Genomic DNA, 25191 nt, shown 5'->3' on the forward strand with positions numbered 1-25191 from the left:
GACTAAGGTAGGAGGCATGCTGATTGGTTGGGTCGGAGATGAAATCATAGGGAATGGAAGCTGTCCTCTTGTGCTGAGTCGGCTGCTGGGTGGGGCCACAGGACTGGCTTGCAGGTCCAGTCATTCAGTCATCAGAAATGTGAAAACCTAAAAAGACATCTCAAACGGCCAAACTTAGTGACGGCAGCAGCGGCTCATCTGGAGAGGCCACTGCCATCATGCTGGCTCCAGCAGGGAGGCACAGCTGGGACTGCACACTCCACAGAGCCAGTAGGAGCCAGGGATAAGTGGGAGCCCTGCCCCTTACAAGTTGGTGGGGCGGGAGCTCCCCGGGTGCAGCTACAGCTGCCCAAGTTGTGACTGCGAAACCAGGCCTCCCTGTGCTCTTGGAGGGACCGGGAGCAGACAGGAGCCCTGCCTTTGCCACAGCTGCAGAGCCAGGCATCTTTGCACTCCCAGGGTCCCGAGAAGGCCCCCTCCTGCCCCTGAAGGCTGAGGTGTCTGCTCCCACTGCCTGGCCTCTCCTGACTCCTGGCTCCCACTCCAATCTTCAAGTGGGGTTGGGGCCAAGCCCAGGCACTGATATTGCCCAGCTGGGTGTGCGCACACTCAGGGCAGTGCTGACACACCAACCCCCTGCTGGCTTGGCCCTCTCTGGACTTTGGGTGCCAAGAAGCATGGGAGGGAAGTTAAGGGTTGGCTGAAGGCAGCTCGGCGATGGCCTACAGGCACCCCTGGCATGAATAGCCTGGGCACTATGAATGGCAGCAGGAGGCAGAGAGGCTCCTGGGTGGATGGGGAAGGGTTCCCAGTGAGGCCCCACCTTCAGGCCAGGGAGGGCCTGAAGACTGGGGGCTGGGCTGCCAGTCCCATGGACCAGAGTGGGAACTTGTGGTGTCTTTCCTGGGCCCGCCCATGGCTACCAACAGCTGCCCACAGACCAACTGGCATGGACTTTCTCCCTTTTGAAGCCCATAAAAGCCCCAGGCTCAGCCAGAGCTGAGCAGACATTGAGACAACCATCTGCAGAGAGGAGCTACTCACTCTAGGAGTCTGCTTGCCTCCTTCTTCCTGGACACAGGACAAGAACTTGGGACCTGCTGAATGGTAGGTCTAAAAGAGTTGTAACATAAACAGGGCTAAAACATGCCTCTTGCTCGCCACATTGCAGGTGAGAAGGTGAGAAGAGCTGCAGCCCTTTGGGGAGCCCAGACTAGGAGTTCCTGGAAGTAGGGCTGTGACTCCCTCTTTGGAGCCCTGTAGTTCCTGGATTCTCCAAGCTTCCAGGTGCTACTGTGTTCCCCAGTGGCAGCCGTGGAAGCTGCTTGTGGTGTGCCTGGTCCAGCCACAACCTCACAGAGAGCCAGTGCCCATGCCTGCACCCGGAGCTGCCTACCCTGCTGCAGCAGCCAGTGTGCCTGACTGGGCATGGTGGCTGGACCCCAGGCTCGCTCACTTACACACCCCTCATTGCTCCATGCCTGGCTCGCCCTTGGCAGGCATGGGATCCAGGCTGGCAGCATGAGCCAAGCACAGCCTGCTAGGCCAAGTGGGTGGAATGAGCCCAGCAGGCCTGAGCAAAACTTGGGCAAAGGCATCTCCAGCTACAGAGGTTTCCAGCCAGAAAAGTGACATCCCGAAGAGCCCATAACATTTGGTTCTACAATAGTGATGTTATCTGCAAGAATAATTGGGGAAGTTGCAAGTCTTATGACCTCCGGAATAATGAACTGGTAATTATTGAAAATTCAAGCCCCTCTCATCCTCCTAACTTGATGGATTTTCATTAGTTTTACAAGAACAGTTTGGGGGAAGGGTTATTATCATTTAAACTATAAATCAAAAAAAATAAAAATAAAAAAAAAACTATAAATCAAATTCTCACAAAGTTAGCTTGGCCCACACCCACCAAGGAATGAGCAAAGACATAGAAGCAAGATGGAGTCCACCATGTCAGATTTTTCTTACTATCATACATTTGCAAAGGTGGTTTCAGCATGAGGGTGAGGAGCATCCTGAGAAGGCCAGGGCCTCAGAGCAGGGGAAAGGTCAGTCCAGAGGGCCTGAAGGCCCTGCCAGGGATGTGCACTTCATCCTGCAAGTGTAGGGGTGACATGAAGCTTCTTAGAGCTACATTACGGATGGGACCAATGTGCCATTCCCCAGGGGACAGATGTGTGAGGTCCTGCTGGTATCCAGGTCATAACCTTCCCCACCCTGCAGGGCAGGGCTCCTAGAAGCCCCTGGCACTGCACACCCCAGAGATTCATCAGGCAGCAGGACAGATGAGGTCCTGCCCTCTCAGAACCCACAGACAGGGAACAGAAGCAGCAGACTAGCGTGGGGACCATCCTGAGGGGGCAGGTGCTCTTTCTCCTGGAGTGTCCCAGAGTGGTTTCTCAAAGAAGACAGGCAGCACCCAAGCAGCTTCATGGGAAAGTGGGCATCAGGCAGAGGAACCCACAGGGGCAAAGCTGGGTGTGCAGAGTCTCAGTTCTGATGCCAGGGAAAGTGAGAGGGAGGCTGGCGGGTGAAGAAAACCAGGGGGAGGGTGCCACTCCCATACTGCCCCACAGGGCAAACACTGAGGACAACCTGGCCCAGCCCAGGAAAACAAAGCTCCACCTGCACCCAGGCCTCTGCAGGCAGCTCCTTCCCAGCGCCCAGCACTCACACATCAGGAGGCTGGGACAATTTGGAGGAGTGGGGGCAGGAAGGGGGGCAGCAGGAGGACCCCTTCGGCATTCTGTTCTCTTTTGGTGAGGCCTTTCCTTGCTTAGACCCTAAGCATCCTCCTTTAGTGCTTCGCAGATTGAATGTAAAATTCATCAGAGGCTCTCGGTAGACTCCCAGCCCCACACTAAGCCCTATAAGAGGAAAATGCACTCCCCAACCAGTTCATAACATAGTTTTCATCTCACCAGAAGGATAGGTCTCAACTCTGAAAAATTGGAAAATGCAGGAAAATACAAGGAAAATTTGAAAGTGTCTATAATCCTACTTTATTGTTTGTATTTAGGTATTTTCCTACATATACAGATATGCAAAATTATATTCAAATGGTGTTTCTGTGTTTATTTTAATCTATAGAAGCTGGATTTTCTGCCCTTCTAAGTAGCATTGTTTTTTGTTTTGTTTTGTTTATTGCAAGGTAGAGCAGTGAGGAATGGAGGCATAGCTGGCACTTTTGTGACCTTTTAGAACCCTTGGTTTGCAGGCTGATGATAGGTCAGCCTGCACAAAGACCCCTGCCTTGGGGAGGGTGTGGAACCAGACCCCCACCTCTGCTTCCTGAGAAGTGAAGTGAGGGCCACCTGTTAGGACCTATGTACTACATTATCCTAAGGAAAGGCCCTACTGGTGACCTGGAGTCAATGCCAGTGGCAGGGACCAGAGAAGCCCTGCTTTGGGTCCAAATGCACCTCATCCTAGAGGGTCTCTGGGAAGTAATGCTGAGCATAGGAGATGACCCCAAAAGAGCTACCCTGTGCAGAGAAGCACCAGCAAAGGGATCTCCCCAGTAGGGGACCAGTGTCTCCATCCAACAACCAGCAGTCGGTATGGGGTGAGGATCCTCAAAACAATGATAAAAGGGATGAGACACTGGGTCTCTCTCACTCCACGTCTAATCTTGGTTTGTTTTGATTACTGTAACTTTGTAATAAGTTTTGCAATCAGAAAGTGTGACTCCTCTCACTTTGTTTTTGTTTTACTTTTTCAACATTTTTTTGGCTACCTGGGGTCCCTTGCAATTCCATATTCAAGGCTTGTTTTTTTCATTTGTGCGAAATAAGTCATTGGAATTTTGATAGATACTGCACTGAATCAACAAATTGCTCCATGAACATGTGCTGTCTATTTAATTCAGTGTTCTAAAATTTCTTTCAGCAATGTTTTATAGTTTTCACTGTACAAGTCTTTCACATCATTGATTAAATTTAATCCCAGGTATTGTATATTTTGGATAAAATTGTAAATGAAATTGTTTTCTTAATTTCCTTTCGTATTGTTCACTGCTGGTTTATAAAATCACAACTTACTTTCATGTATTGACCTCGTATCCTACAACTTGCCTAAATGTGTTTATTGCCTCTAGTAGTTATTTGTGATTTATTTGTGATTTTCAACCTATAAAATCATGTCATCATCAAATGGAAATCGTTTCACTTCATTCTTTCCAATCTGAGTGCCTTTTCTTTCTTCATCTTGCTAACTGCTCTGTCTAGGACCTCCAGTACAAGGTTGAGTAGAAACAGTGAAAGGGGACAGCCTTGTCCTGCTCCTGATACGGGCTTTCAATCTTTGAGTATAGTATTAGCTGTGGTTTTTTTCATAAATGTCTTTTATCATGTTAAGGAAGTTTTCTTCTCTTCTAGTTTGCTTAGTGTTTTTATCATAAGAAAGTATTTAATTTTGACACTTTTTTCCTGTGTCTATTGAGATGCATGTGGGGTTTTTTCCTTCATTCTATTAATACAATATATCACACTGATTAATTTTCTTATGTTGAGCTATGCTTGCATTCTTGGAATAAACCTCACTTGATCGTGCTGGATAATACTTTTAATGTGCTGTTGGATTTGGTTGCTACTGTCTTGTTTTGTTTTGAAGATTTTCGTATCTATATTCATAAATTATATTGGTCTATAATTTCCTTGTGGTATCTTTCTCCAACTTTGGTATCAGGACCTCGTAGAATGTGTTAGGAAGTTGTTATGAACTAAATTGTGCCCCTCAAAAATTCATATGTTGAAGCCCTACCCCCCAATCTCTCTCTCTCACTCTCTCTCACACACACACACACGCCCTGCATGCATACACAGAGGAAAGGCCATATGAAGGCAACCATTGCAAGCCAGGAAAAGAGTCCTTCCCAGAAAACAATACTGCTGGCACTTTGATTTTAGACTTCCAGCCTTCAGAATCATGAAAAATAAATGTCTGTCATTGAGGCCACCCCAGTCTGTGGGATCATGTTATAAAAGCCCAAGAAGACTAGTACAAAAGTGGTCTCTCCTTTTCTGTTTTTTGGAAGATTTCGAGTAGCATTGATGTTAATTTTTCTTTAAAAGTTTGGTAGAATTTACCAGTAAGACCATTTGGTGCTGGGCTTTTTTTTAACTTTTATTTTAGGTTCAGGGGTACATGTGAAGGTTTGTTACATAGGTAAACTCATGTCACAGGGGTTTGTTGTACAGATTATCTCATCACCTAGGTGTTAAGCAAATAGTTATCTTTTCTGTTCCTCTCCCTTCCCCCACCCTCCACCCTCAAGTAGACCCCAGTCTCTATTGTTTCCTTCTTTGTGTTCATAAGTTCTCATCATTTAGCTTCCACTTATAAGTGAGAACATGTGGTATTTGGCTTTCTGCTCAAGATAGGCCTTTATTTCTTTATTTATTTTAGACAGGGTCTGGCTCTGTTGCTCAGGCTGGAGTGCAGTAGTGTGATCTCAGTTCACTGCAACCTGTGCCTCCTGGGCTCAAGCAATCCTCCTACCTTAGTCTCCTGAGTAGCTGGGACTACAGGTGCATGCCACCATGCCTGGCTAATGTTTGTATTTTTTGTAGAGATGGGGTTGTGCCATGTTGCCCAGGCTGGTCTCAAACTCCTGGGCTCAAGCAATCCACCTGCCTTGGCCTCCCAAAGTGCTGGGATTACAAGTTTGAGCCACTGTGCTAGGCCTGGACTTCTCATTTTTTGAGAGTTTTTTGATTACTGATTCAATCTCTTTACTCATTACAGGTCTGAGATTTTGTATTTCATCTTGAGTCAGTTTTGGCAATTTGTGTATTTCTAGGTAGGAATGTGTTCATTTCATCTACTTTGTCAAATTAAGTGGTGTAAAATTTTCATGATATTATCTTATAATCCATTTAATTTTGATAAGGTTGGTAGAAATTTTTCTACTTTAATTTCTGATTTTAATTGTTTATGTCTTCTCTCTTATTTTCTTAGACTAGATAAAGGTTTGTCAATTTTGTTGATCACTTCAAAGAACTTGTTTTTGGGTTTGTTGATTTCTCTATTGTTCTTCTAGTCTATTTTGTTTATCTCTGCTCTAAGTTTTATTATTTCCTTCCTTCTGCTGGATTTGGATCTAGTTCTTTTATTTTTGTAGGTCCTTAAGATGTAAAGTTAGGTTAATGAGTTAAGTTTTTCTTCTTTTTTAATCTATGCATTTATGGCTATAAAATTCCCTCAGAGCACTGCTTTCACTGCATCCTATAAGTTTTGGTGTGTTGTGTTTTAGTTTTCATTCATCTCAAAGTATTTTTTCTTAGCGATTTCTTTTTTGACACCATTTTGTTGTGTAAGAATGTGTTATTTAATTTCCACCTGTTTATGTATTTTCCAGGTTTTCTGTTGTTGACTTCTAGCTTTATTTCTCTGGGGTTGGAGAAAATACTTTGTATGGTCTCAGTCTTTTTAAATCTACCGGGAATTGTTCTATGGCCTAAATATGGTCCCTCCTAGAGAAAATTTCAAGTGCTCTTCAGAAGAATATGTATTCTGCTGTTGTTGGGTACAGTATTCTTTTTTGTTTGTTTGTTTTTTGTTTTTTGAGATGGAGTCTTATCTGCTGCCAGGGCTGGAGTGCAGTGGTGCGATCTCGGCTCACTGCAACCTCTGCCTCCTGGGTTCAAGCAATTCTCCTGCCTCAGCCTCCTGAGTAGCTGTGATTACAGGCACCCACCACCACGCACAGCTAATTTTTTTGTATTTTTAGTACAGACGGGGTTTCACTATGTTGGTCAGGCTGGTCTCAAACTCCTGACCTCGTGATCCGCCCACCTCGACCTCCCAAAGTGCTGGGATTACAGGTGTGAGCCATCATCCTTTTAACTTTCAACCTATTTGCATCTTGGGGTCTAAAGTGTATCTATTGTAAGTAGCATATAGTTAGATCGTGTTTACTTTTAAATTTTATTTTGCAAATCACTGTCTTTTAATTGATAAGTTTAATCCATTTACATTTAAAGTGATTACTGATAATGAAGGAGTTACCTCTGTCATTTTTCTATTTTTTCTATGTATCTTACATTATTTTTTCTCAATTCCTCCAATACTGACTCATTTTGTATTGAATTGATTTCTTTTCTAGTTTGCAACCTTGTTTTTCTCTTTATTTCCTTTTCTGTATTTTCTTAGTTATATAGATGAGAGGTTTCTATGTTGCCCAATCTGGCCTCGAATGCCTAGTCTCACTGCCTTATGCACCAGGACAACAGGCCTGAGCCACCGCAGCTCCCTCTGTATTTTTTTAAATATATTATCTTAGTGGTTACTATAGGAGTTGCAGTTAACATCCTACATTCATAAAAATCTAGTTTGAATTGCTGCCAACTTATAATAGCTTCAATAGCATTCCTTAGCTTTATTCCTACACCGATCCATCTTCGTATTGTGTTGTCGTAAGTTGTATCTTTATAAAATACATACTTGTGTGTTCATTAACATAGATGCATAATTATTGTTTTGTTTGTCTTTTACATCATATAGGAAACAAAGAGAGATTTTACAAACCAACAAATACGATAATACTAGTTTCTATATTTACCCATGCAGTTACTTTTGCTGGAGAGCCTTTTTTTTTTTTTTTTTTTTTTTTTTTTTTTTTTTTTTGAGACAGAGTTTTCACTCTTGTTGCCCAGACTGGAGTGCAATGGTGCGATCTCAGCTCACCACAACCTCCACCTCCCAGGTTCAAGTGATTCTCCTGCCTCAGCCTCCTGAGTAGCTGGGATTACAGGCATGTGCCATGATGCCCAGCTAATCTTGTATTTTTAGTAGAGATGGGGTTTCTCCCTGTTGGTCAGTCTGGTCTCAAACTCCTGACCTCAGGTGATCCACCCATCTCGGCCTCCCAAAGTGCTGGGATTACAGGCATCAGCCAATGTGCCCAGCTGGAGAGACTTATTTCTTCCTACAGCTTTGAGTCACCTTCTAGTCACCTTTCACTTCAACCTGAAGTACTCACTTTAGCATTTATTGTAGGGCAGGTCTGTTATTGACAAACTCACTTACCTTTTGTTTGTCTAGGAATCTCTTAATTTATCCATTTCTGAAGGACAGTTTTGCCAGATATAGAATTCTTAGATGACAGGGGTTTTTTCCTCAGCAACTTAAATATATTATCTCACTGCCTTCTGATTACCATAGTTTCTGATAAGAAATTGGCTGTTTATCTTATTGAGTAGCATACATGACAAGTTATTTTTCTCTTACTGTTTTGAAGATTTTCTCTTTGGCTTTGGCTTTTTACAATTTAATTATAATGTGCCTCAGCATTGTTCTCTTTGAGTTTCTCCTGCTGGGATTTCTTTAAGCTTTTTGGATGTTTAAGTGTGCCCTTCATCAAATTTGAGGAGTTTTCAGCCATTGTTTCCTCAAATATCTTTTCTTCCCCTTTTTCTCTAGCTTCTCCTTCTAGAACTCTCATCATATGTAAATTAATATTTGTCCACTTGATGCTGGCCCATAGACTACTTAGCTCTATTCATTTTTCCTCATTCTTTTTTCTTTCTGCTCCTGGGACTGGGTAATTTCAATTACCTATCTTCAAGTCCTCTACCTACTCAAATCTTCTGTGGAAGCTCTCTAGTGATTTTTTTTTTTATTTTAGCAATAGTATAATACTTTTCAGCTCTAGAATTTCTATTTGGATCTTTTTTATAATTACTATCTCTTTATTGATATTTTCTACTTTTTCAGACGTCATTTTTTTCTTTCATTTCTTTGTCCATGGTTTCCTTCAACTCATTGAGTATACATGAGAGTTAATTTAAAGTCTTTGTCTGGTAAGTTCAATGTCTGGACTTTCTGGGAAAATGTTTTTGTCCGTTTCTTTTTTTCCTGGTGAGAATTGGGACATTTTGAATAATGTAATATAGTCATTCTAGAAATCAGATTCACCCTTTCCCTGTAGATTGCTATTTTGTTCGTTGAGGGCTGCAGTCACCCTGTTTGCTAATTTTTCTTTACTATTTTTGCAAAATCTCTGTGCCTAGTTGTGTGTGGTCACTGAAGTTCCTGTTCCATTATCTGTTTGGTCAAACAGTGACCTGACAGGGAATTATTTTAATTCCTGGATCCAATACAAAAATGGGAAAAAGTATGTTTTCTCTCTTTTAATTCTTTGGACAGGTGCTGCTTCAGCCAGAGTAGGTTGAAACAATGGCCAGCCTCTATGTTGGTCCCTCAGTAAACTATCAGACAGAACAAAATACACTACCCCATTTTGGAGGACAAAGTTTATTGCTCACCCTGGCACCAGCAGGCCACACAAGGAATGCCAGCTATCTTTCCTCCAGCTACCTGCCTCAAGGCTGGGGATGGAGGATGGTAGCTGTTACATAAAATACCAAATTTTACCAGCCCTTTTCTTCATCAAGCACTGCCCTGAAGGCTGCAACTATTTGACTAAATTCCAGAGCTCCAAAATCACTAATTCTGACAGTTCTTGCCAGCTCACTAGTTGTTTGGTGGAAGGATGAATTCCTGGAGCTTTCTACCTTGTGCCATTTTCCATGACATGTAACTGGTTGTTATTCTACCATTTTGTGGATAACTGTTCATTTTTTCCATAGTTATTATTGTATCCAGGTTTTCTCTCTCTTTGGGAGTAAGTTTTGGTCATTTATATTCATCTGGAAGATCACCTATTGAATTGTATTTGGCACTTTCCTAACCCTTTTTTAGTCTCCTCCACATCTGAGATACTGCCCCCGACCCTTCCAAATCCCTGTGCTTTAGGCTTTTTCCTCTCCACCATGAGGATGCAATGCATAAGTTTGGACATACAATGAAAGTTTTGTTTCTGGTTTTTTTTTGTTTGTTTGTTTGTTATTTAACAGAGTTTCACTCTTGTTGCCCAGGCTGGAGTGCTATGACGCAATCCTGGCTCGCTGCAACATCTGCCTCCCAGGTTCAAGTGATTCTTCTTCTCAGCCTCCCGAGTAGCTGGGATTACAGGCATGTGCCACCAAACCCAGCTAATTTTTGTATTTTTAGTACAGATGGGGTTTTACCATGTTGGTTAGACTAGTCTTGAACTCATGACCTCAAGTGATCCACCTGCCTCAGCCTCCTGAAGTGCTGGGATTACAGGCATGACCCACCGTGACCAGCCTGTTTCTAATTATAGTTATATTTCCAACGTTTTTACAGCCTCCTTTTTATTAATTAGAGTGAATCCAAGTTTAGCTCTGAATCAATCATACTCCACTCACTTGCATTCTGGGAGAGTTTCCTGAGTGTTTGAGGAATTGAGCTCCCTGGAGGGAGTGTGGACTTACACATTAACCCTGAGTCCTCCCATAGAGAACTGTTTTTCCTGCAGTGCCATCCATCATACGTATACAGAGCAAACACATTGGGGCCAGCAGCACCAGCTAGTGATTTATTTATTTTGTTGAGGGTTTCCAAAGAACCAATTCTGGTATTTATTTGTGATTTGGGGGTTTTAATTCATTAATTTCTATCTATCAATCCCTTTGTCTTGCTTTCCTTCTATTTACTTTATTCTTCTCTTATTAACTTGAATTGAAAACTTACCTTATCTATTTTTCTTCTGTTCTTCATAACATTGAAAAGCATTTAAGGTCATGAATTTGCTTCATTATAACTTTGACAGCTCTCCTAGCTCTTGATATATAGGGTTTTCACGTTCCTGTTTTCTCAGTATTTTGCAATTGCAGTTTTAAATTCCTCTTTGATTCAAAAGTTACTTAGAAAACAGTTGCAATGTTTTTATGTTTATGTTTAATTTTCACATGGATGGAGATTTTTGGTTTCTCTTTTGTTGTTAATCTCCATTTTTGCTGTACTAGGTCAAAGCACTGACCTGTACAATTTCTATTAGGGGAAATTTACTAGAATTTTTTTTCTTACTTTGTTGCCTAATGAATGCAATATTTTTGTAAGTGTCCCATGGGCACTGGAAAAGAACCGGGCTTCTCAGCCTGAAGGGCACAGTTTGATATGTAAACTATTAAGTCATCTTACTGATTACATTACTCAGAATCCCCACGTTCTTATTGACTTCTCAGGCCCTTAGGGAGTTATGTTATGGTTTTCCACTCTTACTGCGTATCTTTCAGGTTTTCCTTATGTTCATGGGTGCAGTTGGAGTGGGATGATATCAACCTAGGGCCCAATATTGCTCTGGAATCCTGTTGTTTAGGGCAGATAAGCATAACTGACAAATGTCCCCGAGCAAAGGAGAAGCAGCACATCCAGTGACAGTGGCATGTGAGGGGATTTCCCAGATTCCAGGGCTTTGGACAAGCCCCTATAGAAACTACCTGGGGAGTTGCACAGAAATATGACGCCAAGTTAAGGAATGTGAAATTATACCCAGCCCCTACTTAAAATCATACCCACCTTCCCCCAAGTCTGCCCCTTTATAGCTTTAGCTCCTCTGTCCCCTTCTTAGAAGGGCACTAATCCTAGGATATACATACAAGAATGACCATAGTGGAAATACCCATATTAGCCAAATATTGGACACAATGCATACGGCCATCAAAAGTAGAATGAGTAGAGTATATTCACACATCAGAGCCCCATAGAGCAAAATACAGAAGCAGCAGCACATACAACACGAATAGGCAGGCATGTGGCAGACCCACAGCACCCTGAGCCCCGGCCTCCACTGGGACTGTCTTAGTGGGCTGCGATGCCATAACAAAATTCCACAGACCAGGTGGCTTAAACAACAGACACATTTCTCACCATACTGCAGGCTGGAAGTCCGAGATCAGGCTGCCAGCCTGATTGGGCTCTGGTGAGGAGGGCCCTTTTCCTGGCTTGCAGATGGCTGCCTTCTCATTGAATCCTCACATGGCAGAGAGAGAAAGAGACAGACAGAGAGAAAACTCTCTGGAGGCTCTTCTTAGAAGGGCACTAATCCCAGCATGAAGGCCTCACCCTCATGGATTTCCTTTAACCTTAAGTACCTACCAAAGGACCCACTGCCAAATAGCATCACATTGGGAATCAGGGTTTCAACTCATAAATTTGGGGGGACACAATTCAGCCCCTAGCAGTAACTCCAGGGACATCCCCTGCACTGGGCCTGGATGAGCACCCATTGAGTCTAGACCCTCAGCTAAAGGACCTGCTGCCCCCTAGCTCCTGGTCAGCACAGGCTCAGTCATCACTTGGGTTGGTCTGCGCGTGGTGATGAGAACTCTGCATGCTCATCCAGCCTGGCCAGCATGCGGGAAAGGTTTCTGGTGGGCATTCCTCAGAGCAAGAGCAGGCAGCAGCAGGCAGGAGGCAGAAGAAGGGACAGCACAAGCAAGCCAGGGGGTGTGCATGATGGGGGGATTGGGCAGGGCCACAGTGTGAAGCACAGGTCAGGAGGAGCAGGAGATGGGACTAGAACTGTAGTCTGAGACCTGGAGGCTGTGAGCACCAACCGGCAGCCTCCATCTCCATCCATGCTCAGCAAGAGGGAGGCACCCTGGAGGGTTTATACGGGGTGGCCTGGTGGGGCCTGTGTAGGCAGTGTCCCCAGCCCTAAGATGAGGCTGACAAGTTCTGGGCCCACAGGGCTCAGGCTGGGGTATGGAACAGCAGCAGTTGGAGTTCATGGTGGAAGCAGAGAGGAAGAATGGATTTGAGAAGGACTGAGAGCTTTTTTTTTTTTAGATGGAGTCTTGCTCTGTCACCAGGCTGGAGTGCTGTGGCATGATCTCATCTCACTGCAACCTCTGCCTCCCGGGTTCAAAGGATTCCCCTGCCTCAGCCTCCCGAGTAGCTGGGACTACAGGTGCGTGCCACCATGCCCAGCTAATTTTTTGTATTTTTAGTAGAGACTGGGTTTCATCGTGTTGGCCAGGATGGTCTTGATCTCCTGACCTCGTGATTCACCCACCTCGGCCTCCCAAAGTGCTGGGATTACAGGTGTGAGCCACCACAACCTGCCAGGACTGAGAGCTTTATTGTTGGTTGGGCAGAGTGGGAAGGAGTGAGAGGCAACTGGTGGGGAGTCACGCATCAAGCTAGTGAGCAAGAAGTGGGATGTCAGTTGGGAGGGACAGAACACAGGAAAAGGGGAGGCAGGGGGATGAGGGTCAGTGTGTCCTGGGACTTGTTGAGTTTGATGAGCCTATGGGAATTTGTCATGTCAGACCCCTATTAACCTCAACAGGGCTGGCACCAGGGTCATGAGGCCAAATAAGAGACCCACAGCCAGCAAAGGAGACATGGGGTTTCTTGAGGGGAACTTCCATACAGGGCAGTCCAGCGGCAGCGGGCTGGACAGGAGAACTGCCACTGTTTATAAAACGCATGCAGTTTATATAGCATTTTCACTTAGCACCCTTCCCCAACAACCCCCGCCTAGTAACCTTCATTTCACCCAAAGCAAAGGGTCTGGATCCCCTGTATGGTCTGTGTTCCACAGGACGGGACAGGGTCTTAGATGTTTCTCATAGATAAGGAATGAATCTCTGGGTTGGCCAATCCCGAACTCCTTAGCTCTGAACTCCCAACACACATTCAGGTGCATCTGCCATACAGGGTCATTCCCAGGGTATGCTCAAGTTATTGCTATCGGGCACATCTGCCCTACAGAATTCCAGCAGAAATACCCAACGGGAGTGGTGGGTCTGGAAACAGGAATGTGGGCAGAGCTGAAGCTGCTCTCCTGGGGGAGGGCTGCTATTGCTGTGTGGGTGTGCCTGAGAAGAGTAGCAGGGGAGGACACAGCCCACCAGCAGGTCAAGGTGGGCAGGGAGTTAAGGTCCAGTGGGAAGGAGTGCAGGGATCAGGAGGTGGCCAGCCAGAAGACATGAGATGGGAGAAGCTACATGTGAGGATTCTGATGCAGGGCATGCATGGAGCCCCACAGGATGACATCAGATCTGTCCACGGCTCCACAGCATTTCCTGACTGCCTCCATCTACCCTGCAGACCTACCTGCCCTGGGGTTTCCTTTGGATCTGGCTGAGCAGATGCCCTCGTGGGAGCCTGGAGGCTGGAGGAGAGTGGATGGTGAGACCCAGGCCTCCAGCTCTCACCCTGCCAGGTCACAGTGGTCAGGGCTATCAGGTCCTAAGCCCAAACTGAGGTCCAAGGGGAGTTGGTGGGCAGGTGGCGGGTAGCTGGAAAACACACTCGAGGAATCATAGGCAGTTTTGACATGGCTTTATTCTCTCTCTGGGCATGAGCCATACGTACAGCATCAGCAGTACATTTTACAGACAATAGCAGCTCCAGGCCAACCACGAGCTCATGTGAGTGGTCACTTAATGCATCTCACATGGCATGGTTATATAATGTGTGGAGTTGTGCACCTTCACTCCAAACCCGCTGAGTCATGCTGTGCCAGAGGGCCACCTCGACCTACTCCTGACTGAAGTGCAGCCATTTCCCTTACAAGAGCTATGCCCTCTAACTGAAGCCCTGACTTCTCTGAGCTGCTCTTCCTACAACCAGAGCTTCCCCTGGGTTCTGGTTCAGCCCCTGGCTGGTTCCACAGCATGCCTGCAGGTCCCTCCACACTGCCCTGCTGTCCTCAACAGTCCCCTCATCAACCCCTCCCCAGCACCCAGGTTGAGTGTGCTCTCTGTTTCCTGCTGGAACTCTTTCCAGTACATCACTTTCATGCCAAGCTATCTCAGAGAAGGCTCTTTTATTTGCAAGGGAGAAAAGTATGCCTACGCCACTGTGTCAGGGGCTCTAAGATCACTCTCAGGCTTGACGATTCTCTAGAAGGGCTCACAGGACTCAGAAAAAGGTGTCATAATCACATTTATGGTTTATCTCAGTGAAAGGATATGGATTCAACCAGCAGAAGGAAAGGGCACATGAGTGATATCCAAGAGACTGCAGGTGTGAGCTTCCAGGTGTCCCCTCTCAGTGGAGTGTGACATGTTTTCTTGGTTCAGGGATATACTATTATACTCCCAGCAATGATGTGTGACAACCTTTGTGAAGTGTTCCCAACAGGGAAGCTCACCCAAGCCTTTGTGTCCAGAGGTTTTATTGGAGGACAGTCGCATAAGCACACAGCTTCTGCATGACTGACCTCAACTACTCAGACTCCAGCCTGCCCCTAAGCAAAAGCAGGGGTTCACCATACAGCACATTGTCAGGATAAACTTACCTAGTCAAACTGGCACAGCTGACCCAAAGCCTCAGGCATGCAAAAACACTTAGAAGCAGAATATTCTAAGATGTCACAGGTAATCTTCCAGGAGTAGGCAAGGACCAGTCCTGAAAACAGACCTTTATTTGGGAAGTGCAGGATTTCAGCAACTCAAGCCTCCTGAGTTACCTCTTTCCTGCCTAGTATCAAAGCAGACTATTATAAGGACTGCCCAGGGACTAGACAGGGCTAATGGCTGGGGAAGCAGAACACAGCAGAGAAGGCATCAGCCACCAGGTTTCCCTCCCCTCTCTTGCAGGGGCCACCTGGTCTCTCTTTCCTACTTCTTCCTGCTCTCTACTTTCTTGTCTTCCCTCCTCTTCTCCTCCCCTCTTCTCTCCTCCACACCCTACCCTTTCCTTCTCTCTCTGTCTCTGTCTCTCTCCCTCTTCCTCTCTTTCCTTCCCTTCCTCCCGCTAAATACCAGCATCCTCCTCTTCTTACAGGCACAGGAGCCAAAGGGGGCTGCCCCAGCCCACCTGCCCTACATGTTCTCTTGGTTCAGGTACAATTGCAGTTGTCTGAGGCTAAAAGAAAAACAAACTGGTTTTTTCTATACACACAACAATTCCGAGAGCAAGTGTCTGGAGGTTTTTTTCCACACCAACCGATTTTCCAATTCTCTGTGGACACCAACTGGGTGTCCTACAATTTAACTCAATTCTGGCACTAACTGCCCAGAGTTAGCACAGATCCCACAGGCTCAGGGCCATAAGACTTCCCCAGACTTCAGATGCCAGTTGCAAGCCCCAGGTTGTCACCTGTGCTTCTGACCAACCAGAAATAAATCAAAGGTTTCTTAAACCCCCTCCTTATGTTCAATAATTTACTGGAACAGCTCACAGAACTCAGGAAAATGGTTTATTGTTTATTATACTGTTTACCTACCAATTTATTACAAAGGATAGAACTCAGGAACAGCCAATAGAAGCAATGCACAGGACAAGCTATGGGGGCCTCTCATGAACCCAGAAGCTGTCCAAATCCCATCATGTGGGGGTTTCACAGAGGCTCAATGACGTAGTTGCGACTGATTAAATCACTAGCCACGAGACTGAACTTGATCCCCAGCCCCTCTTCCCTGCCAGCAGGTGGGGGATAGGCTGAAAGTTCCGACCCTCTAATCACACAGCTGGTCCAGCCCCGTCCTCCAAGAGTCATCTCACTGGCATAAATTCAGGTGAGGTTGAAAGGGTCTTGCTGTGAATAACAGAAGGTGCTCCTCTCACCCTCATCACTCAGAGAATGCCAAGGGTACTAGGAGCTCTGTGCCAGGAGCCAGGGACTAAGACCACATATGTATTTCTTATGATGTCACAACATCACAGATGCCCAATTCCAAATGACTGGGAGGAACCTGAGGGGACCACTGGGGTCAGATGCCCACATCTGGTCCAGCCAGCCACGTCAGAGAAGGGAGTGTAGAGAAAGGTCGTGTGGAATGGGGACACTCCCCAAAGCACGTCTACTCAACAGGCACAGTGCTTGGCACCAGCAATGAACAGAGAGACCCAGGAGCTCACAGAACTGTACGGGAGGAGCGGAGAGGCCGAGCCGCCCATGCCAGCTAGAGAAGTCATCAGCTAGCACCCTGGCGCTGCAGGAGACTGGAAACCAGCTAAGATGAGCTCAGGCAAAAATGATATGGCCTCACTGCCCTGAGGGGCACTTTGGTCCGATGCTGTTCCCAAGGCTCCTTGGTGGACATAACTGGTCCTGGGGTAAGGGGCAGGTAATCGAGCAGGAGCACAGGTGGTGCCATAAAGAAAGGGACCCAGATGCCAAGCTGCGGGCTTTTTATCCCGCATTATTAGGACCCTTTTAACAGAGAAGTAAGGATCACAGAATGAAAAGGACAACAAAGACCTCCACGAGGGCCATCAGCTTTAAAGAAGAAGTAGGCTGGTGGGTAATGGAGGCTGGTATGTAATGGAGGCTGGTGGGTAATGGAGACTGGCAGGTAATAAAGGCTAGTATGTAATAGAGGTTGGTGGATAATAGAAGCTGGTGGGTAATGGAGACTGGTGGGTAATGGAAGCTGGTAGGTCATGGAGGCTGGCGGGCAATGGAGGCTGGTGGGTAATGGAGGCTGGAGGATAATGGAGGCTGGTAGGTCATGGAGGCTGCTGGGTAATAGAGGTTGGTGGGTAATGGAGGCTGGTGGGTAACAGAGGTTGGTGAGTAATGGAGGTTGGTGAGTAATGGAGGCTGATGGGTAATGGAGGCTGGTAGGTCATGGAGGCTGCTGGGTAATGGAGGCTGATGAGTAATGGAGGCTGGTGGGTAACAGAGGTTGGTGAGTAATGGAGGTTGGTGAGTAATGGAGGCTGATGGGTAATGGAGTCTGGTAGGTCATGGAGGCTGGTAGGTTATGGAGGCTGCTGGGTAATAGAGGCTGGTGGGTAATGGAGGCTGATGGGTAATGGAGGCTGGTGGGTAACAGAGGTTGGTGAGTAATGGAGGTTGGTGAGTAATGGAGGCTGATGGGTAATGGAGTCTGGTAGGTCACGGAGGCTGGTAGGTTATGGAGGCTGGTGGGTAACAGAGGCTGGTGGGTAATGGAGGCTGGTGGGTAACAGAGGCTGGTGGGTAATGGAGGCTGATGGGTAATGGAGGCTGGTGGGTAACGAAGGCTGGTATGTAATGGACGCTGATGGACTGAGGATCTGTGGGAGGCTGAGTGGGGTGAGGCCGAAGCCACCAAGCAGCTGCTTTGGACTGAGTGCAGCAACAGTGCAGAAGTGACTGCGCTTGGACTGGCCACTGGGCAGGTGAGAGACAGTGTGCGAGAAGTGAGGGGAACAGGCTGGACAAGCCACCATCAGGCTACATAGGACCCATGCTCAGCGGTGATACTATGTGGTGGGGTCAGGCAGCCACAGAGGAAATGGGACTAAGTTCTTAAGTGGAGTAAGACCCAGGACAGCCAAAGGGCGGGGAGGCCTCACCCGGAGGGAGAGGGGCTGGAAATCCTCCTAAATAAGGTGGGGGAGGTTCAAGCCCTTAGCTGGAAAAATAAAAAATGAGAACACATATCTGCATGCAGCTGGGGAAGGGGGCAAGGGGCCCACCCATCTAAACACCAGGCACAGAACGCACCTGCCTCCTTGCCCCTCCTGCCCTCCACTTCTAAAACCCAGACTCAAGACTCATCCTGGTTACTCTCACAACAAGGTGACGCTGGGACTGGATCAAAGGCTATTTCTTCCAAGGAAATGTATTGCTGAACACACCGAAACCAAAGCACAGAACATCTCAGGGTAACATTCTGGACTTAGGAAACAGGGGCCCTGTTAAGGCCAGAGGGCCCTTCCTGCTGCCACTACCAGAAGTTGGGCTGGCCCCAACCCGGACACAGGGTCACAAATAGTAAATATGTCCAGAGCACTTTCCAACATCATGGTGCCACCGGCTCCCAGAAGGCTTCTAGGGCACCTGACCCAGCCCCTCCAGCAGGGACACTGGGGCCCCCAGAAACCGGTGTGGCCCTCGAACACGTCTCCAGCACAGTCCTTCTTACCCATCCCCCAGGCGAGGCACTTAACCCCCCTGAGCTGCTGTTTATCCATCAGTAAAATGGATAGAATAATATCAATCTCACCGGGGTGTTATTTAGATTTATTTATTAATGCTGGCAATATACTCAGAGCCCTCAAGATTAAAGCAATAGATCATCAGGAAATATTATGGCATCCTGTTGCCATAGCGATGGTTCCATTCTTCCGGCTCCTCCTCAAGCCCTGCTGCAGCATCAGGCTCAGAGGGTCTGGGGAGCAGAGCTGCACCAACCAGGGCATTAACACTAACAACAGTGATAATTAAATTACACAGAGGAAGCCCATGAAATATGTATGGGAGAGAAATGGATTTGATTCATTTAGGCAAATGGGCATGTTTTCCCATTAGAAATTGCTCCCTGGAGCCTGTGGCTAGCTCTCTGCAGCACTCATTTCTTTAGATAAAGCAGGGGATTAGGGGGTTCTGGAAGACGCCTAAGTCAGGGGCGGAAGTGGGGCAGAGATCCAAATTCTGTGCAACCTTCCTGAAAACACAGCCGCTGCCCCAGGCCCAGGGGGGCAGGGCTCTTACTGCAGAAGGACCCTGGGTCTGGCCCTCACCCAGCACTCATGAGCAGCTTCCGCAACTCCCTAGCTGTCTCTTCTGTAAAACGGGGTGACACTGGGGGTGACCTGGGATTGTTGTGATAACTCAAGGAAAGAGGCAGTGGCTCCTCCAGTGGTGACCCCTGAAGGAGTGGGGCTCTCTGTGCTGAGGAGATGCCTGGTCTCAGAGCCGAGGCGGGAACGCTGTCTGCCTGCCATTGGCCATCCAACGCACCATCCAGCAGAGCATACAGCAGCCTCATGATGCAGAGGCATCAAAGAGACCCATGAAGCAGAGGCATCAAAGAGGCCCAGGAAGTAGAGGCATCAAAGCTAGGTGCATCTCCCAGTCTTCTTCATCCATTCCTTTTCCTCACCCTCCCAGGCTAGCCCAGCCCAGGCCGCCCTTCTGGGTGGCCATGTCCACCCTGAGTGGCCCTGCCTCTGTAGAGGCCTTAGGGACAGGGACCCAGCCTCGTCTGCCTGCTCTCTTCCTGTTTAGGATGGGGTGAGCCTCAGCCACCACTTTCTGATCCCAGAGACAGATGTCACTGTCCTGTTGGGAGCTGCTGCAGCTTTGGCCAGGAGCTGGAAGTAAGCCTGATGCCCGAGGCCTGGGCCTCTGAAGGGAAGGGCTGGGAGCTAGACACACGCGGGGCTTCGGAGTTGCGGTATTTCCCCACCAGCACTGGGAAGACAGCGCCACAGCCCCACTAAGCCTGCCCTCTATAGACGGCCTTCCCTGAGACGGCTCAGTTCAGACCGGGAGGGTCAGGCTAGGAGCACGGGGCCCAGGCCCACTCCCAGAGGCTTCTCTCTCCAGCAAGGCCACCACCCACTGCTCCTCCACTCACGCAACTGGGAAGGGCTGGCTGTGCCTTGGGCCCACCGCCCTCCTTTCTTGGTTAGAGTCTACTTGCAGAGGCTCCACCATCCAAGAAGATCTCGGGAAAGTCCCCTCCAGCACATGTGGTTCATGCCGTGGAGTGAATTCGAATCCCCATGGTAACTGCGAGAACAAGCAGTGCTCAGTGTGCACTCTACCCCAAGACAGCCCCTGAGGCTGTACTGTTACCACGCCCGCTTTACAGGTGCAGAAACTGAGGCTCAGTGAGCCAGTCACCACCCACAGTCAGAGGGCATCAGCCACACAGGACTCAGATCCAGCTCGGGCCCCTCTCCCAGGAAGATTCGTGTTCATCACTGACAGAGGACTCCGTCCTTTGGTCAATCCCAGGCCCATGCTTGTGTGTGCCGGGGTGGGCACCCTGACTTAGTCCCTTGCTGCATCCCTCAACTGTTCAGCCCAGGCAACGTCCTCAACCCCTCAGGGGTTTTACAGGTCCTCTGCCATCTGCGTGTACCTGTAATGACCAGGGGGAAACAGCTCTTGAGGACAGAGACAACATGCCAGCACACAGCTCCTAAGGAGCCTGGGTCTCATTGACCTACACAGCAGCCAGGCCCATGAATACCCACCCACGTGGCCAGGGAAGGTTGGGGGTGCCTCCCTAAGGGGCCAACTGGGCTACTGCCAAGCAGCCCTCTGAGGTTGCCAAGGGGCACCCTGACCCGGGAAGTCACTGTCTGGGTCTGGTTCTGACATCATCCTGGGTGGCTTCCAACTCTTCTCATGGCTGGGGCCCCCTCCAGACCAGGAGCTTCTCACAGGCAGGGACGGAGCCTGATTCACCTGGGGCCTGAGCCTCCCACCTGCACTCCCTGCAGGGGTGGAACCAGCTCTCTGATTCCAAGGCCCAGCCTCTCTCTTCCCACCTCGTGGAGGCTCAAAAGGACTGACAGCCCCCTTCCACTAAGGCCCTCGGCCCAGACCCCTCTTCTGTTGCTCAGGGTTAGTGAGAAGAAATGGCCATGGCTTTGCTCTCAGACATTCTAGCCACTCAGCAGCACCCCTCGCCCTTGCCACTGGCCAGGCACTGTTCTGGGCATGGAAGAGACTGGGGGAACAAAGCAAATCGAAACCCCAGCCCTGGCGATGCTCACATTCTGGTGAGGGAAAGAAAAGACACCCATCTCCGTGGGACATCACTGAGCACTGTGGCGAGAGGATACAGCAGGGCAGGGGGCAGTGCTGGGGTGACAGGGAGGTGGCAGCACATGCCAAGGCCCTGTGGCGCAGCCTGCCTGAAGTGTCCAGGTAAACGAACAGCACCTGGGCTGAGCTCCTGGGGCCCTGGTGGGGGCCTAATACCTGCCAGGTCCTTCATAGCCACCATATCCCTGGAGCCCCACAGCCATCTGACAAGAGTTAACCCTGTTTTGCTGTTGAGGAAACTGAGGCCCAGAGATCTTCGATGGCTTTCTAGAGGTCACCTACAGTGTATGATTTGATCCTAGTCTGCCTGGCTCCAAAGCCTGTGTGTGTCCACCTGCCCCCACCGAAACGCTGTGGGTCCCGCCCCCCACCTGCCCCCACCATAATGCTGTGGGTCCCGTCCCCCACCTGCCCCCACCATAATGCTGTGGGTCCCGCCCCCCACCTGCCCCCACTGTAACGCAGTGGGTCCTGCCCCCCCACCTACCCCAACCATAATGCTGTGGGTCCCGCCCCCCCACACCTGCCCCCACCATAATGCTGTGGGTCCTGCTCCCCACCTGCTCCCACCATACCGCTGTGGGTCCCGCCCCACTTCCTGCCCCCATCGTAACACTGTGGGTCCCGCCCCCCCACCTGCCCCCACCATAATACTGTGGGCCCTGCTTCCCACCTGCTCCTGCCATAACGCTATGGGGCTGGCTCCCCAGCACCTTGCCCAGGCCCAGGTGTCGATGTTCCTCCCAAGGAATGATTGGGTGGATGAATGAACACTGAGATGTACCTGGGTGCGATGGCCTCCTGAGCCCTGCTGACAGGGGAGATGGTCTGCCTGGACAGGGGACTGGCCTGGGCTGTCTTCAGAGCAGGTGGCACCACCCAGAGGGGCCATGGCTGGGAATGTGTCCACTGTTGCTGGGCAGCCTCAGCCAAGCCCAAGGGAGGCAGAACAGCGGCCTCCGGTCAGTGTCCCTTTGCCCAGCTCCAGGCCCAGGGTGGGCATCATGGGTGATCAGCAGGGGCTATACCCCACCCAAAGGTGCCTCCCCACACCTGGACTGACGGCCCCTGGAGGGTGGTAGCAGGGAAAGACACTGGGACCGCCGGGGGCTCCTGTCCCTCTCTCCAGCCTCCCCATCTCCTGCCTTTACCCTGAGAGTCCCAGCCACACTGGGCTCCCACTGGTTTCCTGCAGGGAGCTGCCTGGCCAGGGGCCGGGCATGGTGTCTCTCCACCTAGAAGGTTCTACATGGCCAATCCTGAGACTCATCTCAGACGCTGGCTTCCCCAGGCGGCCTCCCCGACCCCAGGGCTCTGTCAGGCCCCTCTGGGCTTCCCCTTTCAACACCCGGCCCACGATGGGGTGGCTGCTTGTTGGGGCTGCAAGGCTCACTGCAGATCTTGTCCCGGGAATAGCCCCAGACAGCTCATCCTGCCGCCCTCTGTCTCCAGAAAGCCACCAGAAAGCATCTGAGGATGGAACCAAGCCACCTCTGCTCGTCTCCGGCAACATGTTGGTTTTTTCTGAGAGTGCTGCAAATCCATTTCCCTGACAGTGATGGGAATGGGTATTGTCAGTGGTGGCAGAGCACATTATGAATGATTCCACTTGAGTCCATTTTTAAAAGGAGGAAATCAATATGTGCTTCCCGGCAGCGTCCGCTCCCCTCCCTTGACCTCTCTGCTCAGCCACCAGCTGCTCCCTGCCGCCACCCTCTCTCCTCCTTCCTTCCCAGAAGGGGACAGCCCTTTCTGGGAACTGCCACCAAAGCCTCAGGGAAATTGAGCTTCTCTTCCGGGGAAACTGCTGGGTGCTGGCTGAGGCACCCATGCCGGCCCGAGGGTGGAAGCAGCAGATCTCCAAGAGGTTCTGTGCTGGAGGAACTCCCAGGACTCTACATGCATGAGCCTTGCCTGCCTTGCGTTGGCCCTAACCAGCATTCACACACGTTGTCTGCAAAACTCATGGGAACACCAAGATGGCAGGCCTAGGATCTGCCCTAGGATCCAACTGAGGGGCAAGGAAACAACCTCAGAGGTGAGGCAACACCCACAGACACACAGCTAAAAGGTGGCAAAATCTGGATGCTGAGCCAGGGCTGCAGCTGACAGCTCCAGGAACCAGTCCTAGGGCCACACCACCCACATTCAAATCCAGTTCCATCACCTACCAGCTGTGTGACCCTGGACAAGTCAATGTTTGCAAACCTCCATGCACTCGCCTTTAGAACAAGACAAGGCTGGCCAGGCGTGGTAGCTCACCACTGTAATCCCTGAACACTTTGGGAGGCTGAGGAGGGTGGATCACTTGAGGTCAGGAGTTCGAGACCAGCCTGGCCAACATGGTGAAACCCCATCTCTACTAAAAATACAAAAATTAGCCGGGTGTGGTGGCACATGCCAGTAATCCCAGCTACTCGGGAGGCTGAGGCAGGAGAATCACCTGAACCTCGGAGGTGGAGGTTGCAGTGAGCCGAGATCACACCACTGCACTCCAGCCCGAGCTCAGAATGAGACTCCATCTCAAAAAAAAAGAAAAAAGAAAAAAGAACGAGACAAGGCTAATATAACCTACATGCAGCAATGTGAGCCCGCCCAGAAAGGACCTAGCCAGCACCAGCCCCTGTTTCTTCCCCTGGCTGGTCTCCCAGGGAACTCAGTGTGCTCTTCAGAGAAGGCTGCAAACTGTTCAAAGGCTTCCAGGGGCCGACCCAGCTACACCCCTGCCAGGAAGCCTGCAGCCTCAATGATAGCAGCAGGATGGTCTTCTTGGCCTCAGGCTAAGGTTGAAAATGAGTGTTTAATAAAAATTCTCTTCATTAACTCTCCCTCACCCCAAAGTTGGGCCATTGTTTTTCTGTTCTGCTTCAGAAGCATTTCCACAAATCCAGTCTCTGGAAGCAATGTGACTCAACAAAGAAGATACCAACAAGACAAGCAATCGCCTCCCAGCTGTGGCACCAACCAACTGGCTCTGTGACCTAAGACTCCATCCTTCCCACTCTGGGCCTCAATTTCCCCTTCTGTAAAGGTTTGCACCACATGAATCACCAGGGCTCCTCTAGCCAGGAGCAGCTCCTTCGTTCTGAACAAGAGGCATTTTCCACAGGGCCTGTGTCAGTCGGGATCAGCTTTACTGCCCTGAGACAGTCAACAACCTCACTGTAGTGACTTAATCAGAGATACAGTCTGTGCCATACCATCCTGAACATGCCTGATCTCGTGTGATCTCAGAAGCTAAACAGGGTTGTGCCTGATTAGTATTTGAATGGGAGACCACCCGGGAATACCGGGTGCTATAGGCTTTTGTAAAAAATAAAAATAGAAAAGAAATCAGAGATGCAGCATTGCTCACACTGAATCCCACGAGAAGGGTAGGGCTCCCCTACATGTTCCCTCATGCCAAGGCTAGAGTTTGGGGTCTCCCCTCTGGAATTTGGCTGATTAGTAGAAGAGGCAGAAAGAATTTTGAGAGGCCTCACATTAGAAATTAAGTGCCCAGCCTGGAGGCCACTCTCGACTCATCACTTCGTTACCATCGAAGCCAGAACCAGTTACTCTGCCCCAGCCAACCACAGGGAAACCAGGATGGGTCTCCTTCCACATCCCCAAAAGTGGAGAGCTGGGAATATCATCAGCAAACAGCCCAGTGACCACCACCCACGCCTGGCCATATCAGCCACCCTCAAGCTTCCCACAGCAGGGGCTTGGTGGGGGGCTGCCTGGTGGTGAGAGAGGAGGGGAGCAGGTGGGTGCCACCTGGCCCTTGCACCACCTCCCTCTGAGCCCTGGCAGAGAAGAGGGGGAGGCCCAGGCCAGACGGGCTCTCTTTGAGAGCTCTGCAGGCCTGAGGGACTGGGAGCAGATGGTGC

The 25191-nt window shown here is 49.2% G+C and overlaps 1 pseudogene; it reads left to right on the forward strand.

The window, feature by feature from the left end:
* The first annotated feature begins 24506 nt into the window (after positions 1–24506).
* LOC112439112 (5S ribosomal RNA) lies at positions 24507–24624 on the forward strand (annotated as a pseudogene).
* The last annotated feature ends 567 nt before the right edge of the window (positions 24625–25191 follow it).

This window comes from Pan paniscus, chromosome 13, assembly GCF_029289425.2.
Source record: "Pan paniscus chromosome 13, NHGRI_mPanPan1-v2.0_pri, whole genome shotgun sequence".
In the NCBI taxonomy this organism is placed as follows: domain Eukaryota; kingdom Metazoa; phylum Chordata; class Mammalia; order Primates; family Hominidae; genus Pan; species Pan paniscus.